Source organism: Mixophyes fleayi, unplaced genomic scaffold, assembly GCF_038048845.1.
Source record: "Mixophyes fleayi isolate aMixFle1 unplaced genomic scaffold, aMixFle1.hap1 Scaffold_113, whole genome shotgun sequence".
Lineage (NCBI taxonomy): Eukaryota > Metazoa > Chordata > Amphibia > Anura > Limnodynastidae > Mixophyes > Mixophyes fleayi.
Window position 1 is genome coordinate 22,501 of NW_027445911.1, and position 7,500 is coordinate 30,000.

The window sequence follows — 7,500 nt, forward strand, 5'->3', positions numbered from 1 at the left end:
ACCTGGGAATACCAGGTGCTGTAGGTTTGTTTTTTTTCCATTTTTTTTTCTCTCTTGGTTCTGCGTCCTTCAATTCTAGTGTTGAGATGTATAAGAGATGTAGGTCAATAGGCAAGCAATACCTATAGCCACACCACCCTGAACAAGATCAATCTCGTCTGATCTTGGAAGCTAAGCAGGGCCGACCCTGGTTAGTATTTGGATGGGAGACCATCTGGGGATACCAGGTGCTGATGGGTTTTTTTTTTCGTTATTTTTTTTCTCTTGTTCCTGCTTCCTTCAATGCTGGTGTTGAGATGTATAAGAGATGTAGGTCAGTAGGCAAGCAGGAACTACAGCCACACCACCCTGAACAAGTCCAATCTCCTCTAATCTTGGAAGCTAAGCAGGGCCAGGCCTGGTTAGTACTTGGATGGGTGACCACCTGTGAATACCAGGTGCTGCAGGTTGTTTTTTTTTCTCTCTTGTTCCTGCTTCCTTCATTGCTGGTGTTGAGATGTATAAGAGATGTATGTCAGTAGGCAGGCAATACCTACTGTCAACCACCCTGAACATGCCCAATCTTGTCTGATCTTGGAAGCTAAGCAGGGCCAGGCCTGGTTAGTACTTGGATGGGAGAGCACCTGGGAATACCAGGTTCTGTTGGTTTTTTTTTTTTCATTTTTTTTTCTTTCTTGTTCCTGCTTCCTTCATTGCTGGTGTTGAGATGTATAAGAGATGTTGGTCAGTAGGCAAGCAATACCTACAGTAAATCACCCTGAACATGCCCGATCTCGTCTGATTTTGGAAGCTTAGCAGGGCCGGGTCTGGTCAGTACTTCAATGGGAGACCACCTAGGAATACCAGGTGCTGTAGGTTTTATTTTTTCCTTTTTTTCTCTCTCTTGTTTCTGCTTTCTTCAATGCCGGTGTTGAGATGTATAAGAGATGTAGGTCAGTAAGCAAGCAATACCTACAGCCACACCACCCTGAACAAGTCCAAGCTCATCTAATCTTGAAAGCTAAGCAGGGCCAGGCCTGGTTAATACTTGGATGGGAGAGCATCTGGGAATACCAGGTGCTGTGGGTTTTTTTTTTCTTTTTTTTCTCTCTCTTGTTTCTGCTTTCTTCAATGCTGGTGTTGAGATGCATATGCGATGTTGGTCAGTAGGCAAGCAATACCTACAGTAAATCACCCTGAATATGCCCAATCTCATCTGATCTTGGAAGTTAAGCAGGGTCGGGTCTGGTTAGTACTTGGATGGGAGACAACCTGGAAATACCGAGTGCTGTTGGTTTTTTTTTTTTCCTTTTTTTTCTCTCTTTTTCCTGCTTCCTTCAATGCTGGTGTTAAGATGTATAAGAGATGTAGGTTAGCAGGCAAGTAATACATACAGTCAGCCACCATGAACATGCCCAATCTTGTCTGATCTTGGAAGCTAAGCAGGGTCGGGCCTGGTTAGTACTTCGATGGGAGACCAACTGGGAATACCAGGTGTTGTAGGTTTTTTTTTTTCGTTTTTTTTTCTCTCTTGTTCCTGCTACCTTCAATGCTGGTGTTCAGATGTATAAGAGATGTAGGTTAGTAGGCAAGCAATACCTATAGCCACACCACCCTGAACAAGACCAATCTCGTCTGATCTTGGAAGCTAAGCAGGGCCGGTCCTGGTTACTACTTGGATGGGAGACCACCTGGGAATACCAGGTGCTGTAGATTCTTTTTTCTCTCTATTTCCTGCTTCCTTCAATGCTGGTGTGGAGATGTATAAGAGATGTAGGTCAATAGGCAAGCAATACCTACAGCTAAACCACCCTGAACAAGATCAATCTCGTCTAATCTTGGAAGCTAAGCAGGGCCAGGCCTGGTCAGTACTTTGATGGGAGACCACCTAGGAATACCAGGTGCTGTAGGTTTTATTTTTTCGTTTTTTTCTCTCTCTTGTTCCTGCTTTCTCCAATGCCGATGTTGAGATGTATAATAGATGTAGGTCAGTAAGGAAGCAATACCTACATCTACACCAGCCTGAACAAGCCCAATCTCGTCTAATCTTGAAAGCTAAGCAGGGCCAGGCCTGGTTAGTACTTGGAAGGGAGACCAGCTGGGAATACCAGGTGCTGTAGGTTGTTTTTTTTTTTCGTTTTTTTTTCTCTCTTGTTCCTGCTTTCTTTAATGCTGGTGTTCAGATGTATAAGAGATGTATGTCAATAGGCCAGTATACAAGCAGTACCTCCAGCCATACCACCCTGAACAAGCCTAAACTGATCTGATCTTGGAAGCTAAGTAGGGCCAGGTCTGGTTAGTACTTAGATTGGAGACCACCTGGGAATACCAGGTACTGTAGGTATTTTTTTCCGTTTTTTTTTCTCTCTTTTTCCTGCTTCCTTCAATGCTGGTGTTGAGATGTATAAGAGATGTAGGTCAGTAGACAAGCAATACCTACAGCCATACCACCCTGAACAAGCCCAAACTCATCTTATCTTGAAAGCTAAGTGGGGCCAGGCCTGGTTAGTACTTGGATGGGAGACCACCTGGGAATACCAGGTGCTGTACAGTTTTTTTTTCATTTTTTTTTTCTCTCTTGTTCCTGTTTCCTTCAATGCTGGTGTTGAGATGTATAAGAGATGTTTGTCATTAAGCAAGCAATACCTACAGTAAACCACCCTGAACATGCCCAATCTCATCTGATCTTGGAAGCCAACCAGTGCCGGGCCTGGTTAGTACTTGGATGGGAAACCACCTGGGAATACCAGGTGCTGTTGGTTTTTTTTTCTTCCGTTTTTTTTTCTCTCTTGTTTCTGCGTCCTTCAATTGTAGTGTTGAGATGTATAAGAGATGTAGGTTAATAGGCAAGCAAAACCTACAGCCACACGACCCTGAACAAGATCAATCTCGTCTGATCTTGAACGCTAAGCAGGGCCAGCCCTGGTTAGTACTTGGATGGGAGACCACCTGGGAATACCATGTGCTGTAAGTTTTATTTTTTTCGTTTTTTTCTCTCTCTTGTTCCTGTTTTTCTTCAATGCCGGTGTTGAGATGTATAATAGATGTAGGTCAGTAGGCAAGCACTACCTACAGCCACACCACCCTGAACAAGCTCAATCTTGTCTAATCTTGGAAGCTAAGCAGGGCCAGGCCTGGTTAGTACTTGGATGGGAGACCACCTGGGAATACCAGGTGCTGTAGGTTGTTTTTTTTTTCGTTTTTTTTTCTTTCTTGTTCCTGCTGCCTTCAATGCTGGTGTTGAGATGTATAAGAGATGTAGGTCAGTAGGCAAGCAATACCTACAGTAAACCACCCTGAACATGCCTGATATCGTCTGATCTTGGAAGCTATGCAGGGCTGGGCCTGGTTAGTACTTGGATGGGAGACCACCTGGGAATACTAGGTGCTGTAGGTTTTTTTTCTCTCTTGTTCCTGCTTCCTTCAATGCCGGTGTTGAGATGTATAAGAGATGTAGGTCAGTAAGCAAGCAATACCTACAGCCACACCACCCTGAACAAGCCCAATATTGTCTGATCTTGCAAGCTAAGCAGGGTCGGGCCTGGTTAGTACTTAGATGGAAGACCACCTGGGAATACCAGGTGCTGTAGGATTTTTTTTTTCGTTTTTTTTTCTCTCTTGTACCTGCTTCCTTCAATGCTGGTGTTGAGATGTATAAGAGATGTTGGTAAGTAGGCAAGCAATACCTTTAGTAAACCACAGTGAACATGCCCAAGCTCATCTGATCTTGGAAGCTAAGCAGGGTTGGGTCTGGTTAGTACTTGGATGGGAGACAACCTGGGAATACCGAGTGCTGTTGGGTTTTTTTTTTCGTTTTTTTTTCTCTCTTTTTCCTGCTTCCTTCAATGCTGGTGTTGAGATGTATAAGAGATGTAGGTTAGCAGGCAAGTAATACATACAGTCAACCACCCTGAACATGCCCAATCTTGTCTGATCTTGGAAGCTAAGCAGGGCCTGCCCTGGTTAGTACTTGGATGGGAGACCACCTGGGGATACCAGGTGCTGTAGGTTTGTTTTTTTCGTTTTTTATTCTTTCTTGTTCCTGCTTCCTTCAATGCTGGTGTTGAGATGTATAAGAGTTGTAGGTCAGTCGGGAAGCAGTACCTACAATAAACCACCCTGAACATGCCCAATCTCATTTCATCTTGGAAGCTAAGCAGGACTGGGCTTGGTTAGTACTTGGATGGGAGACCATCTGGGGATACCAGGTGCTGATGGGTTTTTTTTTTTTCGTTATTTTTTTTCTCTTGTTCCTGCTTCTTTCAATGCTGGTGTTGAGATGTATAAGAGATGTAGGTCAGTAGGCAAGCAGGACCTACAGCCACACCACCCTGAACAAGATCAATCTCCTCTGATCTTGGAATCTAAGCAGGGCCGCGCCTGGTCAGTACTTCGATGGGAGACCACCTAAGAATATCAGGTGCTGTAGGTTTTTTTTTTTTCCGTTTTTTTTTCTCTCTTGTTTCTCCGTCCTTCAATTCTAGTGTTGAGATGTATAAGAGATGTAGGTCAATGGGCAAGCAATACCTACAGCCACACCACCCTGAACAAGATCAATCACGTCTGATCTTGGAAGCTAAGCAGGGCCGGCCCTGGTTAGTACTTGGATGGGAGACCACCTGGGAATACCAGGTGCTGTAAGTTTTATTTTTTCGTTTTTTTCTCTCTCTTGTTCCTGCTTCCTTCAATGCTGGTGTTGAGATGTATAAGAGATGTTGGTCAGTACGCAAGCAATACCTACAGTCAACCACCCTGAACATGCCCAATCTCGTCTGATCTTGGAAGCTAAGCAGGGCCGGGCCTGGTTAGTACTTGGATGGGAGACCACCTGGGAATACCAGGTGCTGTAGGTTTTTTTTTTCCGTTTTATTTTCTCTCTTGTTCCTGCTTCCGTCAATGCTGGTGTCTAGATGTATAAGAGATGTTGGTCAGTAGGCAAGCAATACCTACAGTAAACCACCCTGAACATGCCCAATCTCATCTTATCTTGGAAGCTAAGCAGGGCCGGACCTGGTTAGTACTTGGATGGAAGACCACCTTGCAATACCAGGTGCTGTAGGTTTTTTTTTTTCTCTCTTGTTCCTGCATCCTTCAATGCTGGTGTTGAGATATATAACAGATGTAGGTCAGTATGCAAACAATACCTTTAGCCACACCACCCTGAACAAGCCCAAACTTGTCTGATCTTTGAAGCTAAGCAGGGGTGGGCATGGTTAGTACTTGGATGGGAGACCACTTTGGAATACCAGGTGCTGTAGGTTTTTTTTTTTCGGTTTTTTTTTTCCCTTGTTCCTGCTTCCTGCAATGCTGTTGTTGAGATGTATAAGAGATGTTGGTCAGTAAGCAAGCAATACCTACAGCCACACCACCCTGAACAAGCCCAAACTCGTCTGATCTTGGAAGCTAAGCAGGGCTGGGCCTGATTAGTACTTGGATGGGAGACCACCTGGGAATACCAGGTGCTGTAGGTTTTTTTTTTCTCTTTTGTTCCTGCTTCCTTCATTTCTGGTGTTGAGATGTATAAGAGATGTAGGTCAGTAGGCAAGCAATACCTACAGTCAACCACCCTGAACATGCCTAATCTCATCTGATCTTGGAAGCTAAGCAGGGTTGGGCCTGGTTAGCACTTGGATGGGAGACCACCTGGGGATACCAGGTGCTGTAGGTTTTTTTTTTTTCGTTTTTTTATTCTCTCTTGTTCCTGCTTCCTTCAATGCTGGTGTTGAGATGTATAAGAGATATAGGTTAGTAGGCAAACAATACCTACAGCCAAACCACCCTGAACAAGATCAATCTCGTCTAATCTTGGAAGCTAAGCAGGGCCAGACCTGGTCAGTACTTCGATGGGAGACCCCCTCGGAATACTAGGTGCTGTAGGTTTTATTTTTTCCGGTTTTTTTTCTCTCTTGTTTCTGCTTCCTTCAATTCTAGTGTTGAGATGTATAAGAGATGTAGGTCTGTAGGCAAACAATACCTACAGCCACACCACCCTGAACAAGACCAATCTCGTCTGATCTTGAAAGCTAAGCAGGGCTGGTCCTGGTTAGTACTTGGATGGGAGACCACCTGGAAATACCAGGTTCTGTAGTTTATTTTTTTCGTTTTATTTTCTCTCTTGTTCCTGCTTCTTTCAATGTCCGTGTTGAGATGTATAAGAGATGTAGGTCAGTAAGTAGGCAAGCAATACCTACAGCACAACACCCTGAATAAGCCCAATCTTGTCTTATCTTGAAAGCTAAGCAGGACCGGGCCTGGTTAGTACTTGGATGGGAGAGCACCTGGGGATACCAGGTGCTGTAGGTTTTATTTTTTCGTTTTTTTCTCTCTCTTGTTTCTGCTTTCTTCAATGCCGGTGTTGAGATGTATAAGAGACGTAGGTCAGTAAGAAAGCAACACCTACAGCCACACCACCGTGAACATGTCCAAGCTCATCTAATCTTGAAAGCTAAGCAGGGCCAGGCCTGGTTAGTACTTGGATGGGAGAGCACCTAGGAATACCAGGTGCTTTGTGTTTTTTTTTCTCTCTTGTTCCTGCTTCCTTCAATGCTGGTGTTGAGATGTATAAGAGATGTTGGTCAGGAAGCAAGCAATACCTATAGTAAACCACCCTGAACAAGCCCAAACTTGTCTGATCTTGGAAGCTAAGCAGAGCTGGGCCTGGTTAGTACTTGGATGGGAGACCACCTGGGATTACCAGGTGCTGTAGGGTTTTTTTTTCCGTTTTTTTTTTCTCTCTTGTTCCTGCTTCCTTCATTGCTGGTGTTGAGATGTATAACAGATGTAGGTCAGTAGGAAAGCAATACCTACAGTCAAGAACCATGAACATGCCCAAACTCGTCTGATCTTTAAGCTAAGCAGGGCCGGGCCTGGTTAGTACTTGGATGGGAGACCACCTGGAAATACCAGGTTCTGTAGTTTATTTTTTTCGTTTTTTTTTCTCTCTTGTTCCTGCTTCCTTCAATGTCCGTGTTGAGATGTATAAGAGATGTAGGTCAGTAAGTAGGCAAGAAATCCCTACAGCCATACCACCCTGAACAAGCCCAAACTCATCTGTGCTTGTAAGCTAAGCAAGGCCAGGCCTGGTTAGTACTTGGATGGGAGACCACCTGGGAATACCAAGTGCTGTAGTTTTTTTTTTCGTTTTTTTTCTCTCTTGTTCCTGCTTCCTTCAATGTCCGTGTTGAGATGTATAAGAGATGTAGGTCAGTAATTATGCAAGCAATACCTACAGCAGAACACCCTGAATAAGCCTGATTGTGGAAGCTAAGCAGGGTTGGGCATGGTTAGTACTTGGATGGGAGACCACCTGGGAATACCAGGTGCTGTAGGTTTTTGTAAGTTTTTTTTTCTCTCTTGTTCATGCTTCCTTCAATGCTGGTGTCTAGATGTATAAGAGATGTTGGTCAGTAGGCAAACAGTACCTGCAGTAAACCACCCTGAACATGCCCAATCTCATCTTATCTTGGAAGCTAAGCAGGGCCGGACCTGGTTAATACTTGGATGGGAGACCACCTGGGAATA

General features: G+C 44.3%; 2 non-coding genes and 27 pseudogenes across 2 annotated transcripts; all 29 read left to right on the forward strand.

Moving 5' to 3' along the window:
• The window catches only part of LOC142112709 (5S ribosomal RNA), a 118-nt pseudogene extending 91 nt beyond the window's left edge, over positions 1-27 (forward strand).
• Positions 28-330: 303 nt separating this feature from the next.
• On the forward strand, positions 331-449 carry LOC142112670 (5S ribosomal RNA; annotated as a pseudogene).
• An 81-nt stretch (positions 450-530) lies between these two features.
• On the forward strand, positions 531-648 carry LOC142112805 (5S ribosomal RNA; annotated as a pseudogene).
• Positions 649-740: 92 nt separating this feature from the next.
• LOC142112200 (5S ribosomal RNA) lies at positions 741-858 on the forward strand (annotated as a pseudogene).
• Positions 859-949: 91 nt separating this feature from the next.
• Positions 950-1,068, forward strand: LOC142112264 (5S ribosomal RNA; annotated as a pseudogene).
• A 90-nt stretch (positions 1,069-1,158) lies between these two features.
• Positions 1,159-1,276, forward strand: LOC142112787 (5S ribosomal RNA; annotated as a pseudogene).
• Positions 1,277-1,367: 91 nt separating this feature from the next.
• On the forward strand, positions 1,368-1,485 carry LOC142112609 (5S ribosomal RNA; annotated as a pseudogene).
• A 91-nt stretch (positions 1,486-1,576) lies between these two features.
• LOC142112450 (5S ribosomal RNA) lies at positions 1,577-1,695 on the forward strand (annotated as a pseudogene).
• A 78-nt stretch (positions 1,696-1,773) lies between these two features.
• Positions 1,774-1,892, forward strand: LOC142112647 (5S ribosomal RNA; annotated as a pseudogene).
• Positions 1,893-1,983: 91 nt separating this feature from the next.
• Positions 1,984-2,102, forward strand: LOC142112207 (5S ribosomal RNA; annotated as a pseudogene).
• Positions 2,103-2,413: 311 nt separating this feature from the next.
• On the forward strand, positions 2,414-2,532 carry LOC142112179 (5S ribosomal RNA; annotated as a pseudogene).
• A 91-nt stretch (positions 2,533-2,623) lies between these two features.
• Positions 2,624-2,741, forward strand: LOC142112513 (5S ribosomal RNA; annotated as a pseudogene).
• Positions 2,742-2,834: 93 nt separating this feature from the next.
• Positions 2,835-2,953, forward strand: LOC142112800 (5S ribosomal RNA; annotated as a pseudogene).
• Positions 2,954-3,046: 93 nt separating this feature from the next.
• Positions 3,047-3,165, forward strand: LOC142112407 (5S ribosomal RNA; annotated as a pseudogene).
• Positions 3,166-3,258: 93 nt separating this feature from the next.
• LOC142112653 (5S ribosomal RNA) lies at positions 3,259-3,376 on the forward strand (annotated as a pseudogene).
• Positions 3,377-3,453: 77 nt separating this feature from the next.
• LOC142112592 (5S ribosomal RNA) lies at positions 3,454-3,572 on the forward strand (annotated as a pseudogene).
• Positions 3,573-3,872: 300 nt separating this feature from the next.
• On the forward strand, positions 3,873-3,990 carry LOC142112762 (5S ribosomal RNA; annotated as a pseudogene).
• A 302-nt stretch (positions 3,991-4,292) lies between these two features.
• LOC142112559 (5S ribosomal RNA) lies at positions 4,293-4,411 on the forward strand (annotated as a pseudogene).
• A 93-nt stretch (positions 4,412-4,504) lies between these two features.
• Positions 4,505-4,623, forward strand: LOC142112405 (5S ribosomal RNA; annotated as a pseudogene).
• Positions 4,624-4,714: 91 nt separating this feature from the next.
• LOC142112354 (5S ribosomal RNA) lies at positions 4,715-4,832 on the forward strand. The gene has a single exon (XR_012681207.1). It is a non-coding gene; the product is annotated as a 5S ribosomal RNA (ribosomal RNA).
• A 91-nt stretch (positions 4,833-4,923) lies between these two features.
• Positions 4,924-5,041, forward strand: LOC142112781 (5S ribosomal RNA; annotated as a pseudogene).
• Positions 5,042-5,121: 80 nt separating this feature from the next.
• Positions 5,122-5,240, forward strand: LOC142112744 (5S ribosomal RNA; annotated as a pseudogene).
• A 91-nt stretch (positions 5,241-5,331) lies between these two features.
• On the forward strand, positions 5,332-5,450 carry LOC142112281 (5S ribosomal RNA). The gene has a single exon (XR_012681194.1). It is a non-coding gene; the product is annotated as a 5S ribosomal RNA (ribosomal RNA).
• Positions 5,451-5,529: 79 nt separating this feature from the next.
• Positions 5,530-5,647, forward strand: LOC142112365 (5S ribosomal RNA; annotated as a pseudogene).
• Positions 5,648-5,740: 93 nt separating this feature from the next.
• Positions 5,741-5,859, forward strand: LOC142112155 (5S ribosomal RNA; annotated as a pseudogene).
• Positions 5,860-5,951: 92 nt separating this feature from the next.
• Positions 5,952-6,070, forward strand: LOC142112564 (5S ribosomal RNA; annotated as a pseudogene).
• A 500-nt stretch (positions 6,071-6,570) lies between these two features.
• LOC142112158 (5S ribosomal RNA) lies at positions 6,571-6,688 on the forward strand (annotated as a pseudogene).
• Positions 6,689-6,991: 303 nt separating this feature from the next.
• Positions 6,992-7,110, forward strand: LOC142112617 (5S ribosomal RNA; annotated as a pseudogene).
• Positions 7,111-7,398: 288 nt separating this feature from the next.
• Positions 7,399-7,500, forward strand: part of LOC142112764 (5S ribosomal RNA) — a 118-nt pseudogene continuing 16 nt past the window's right edge.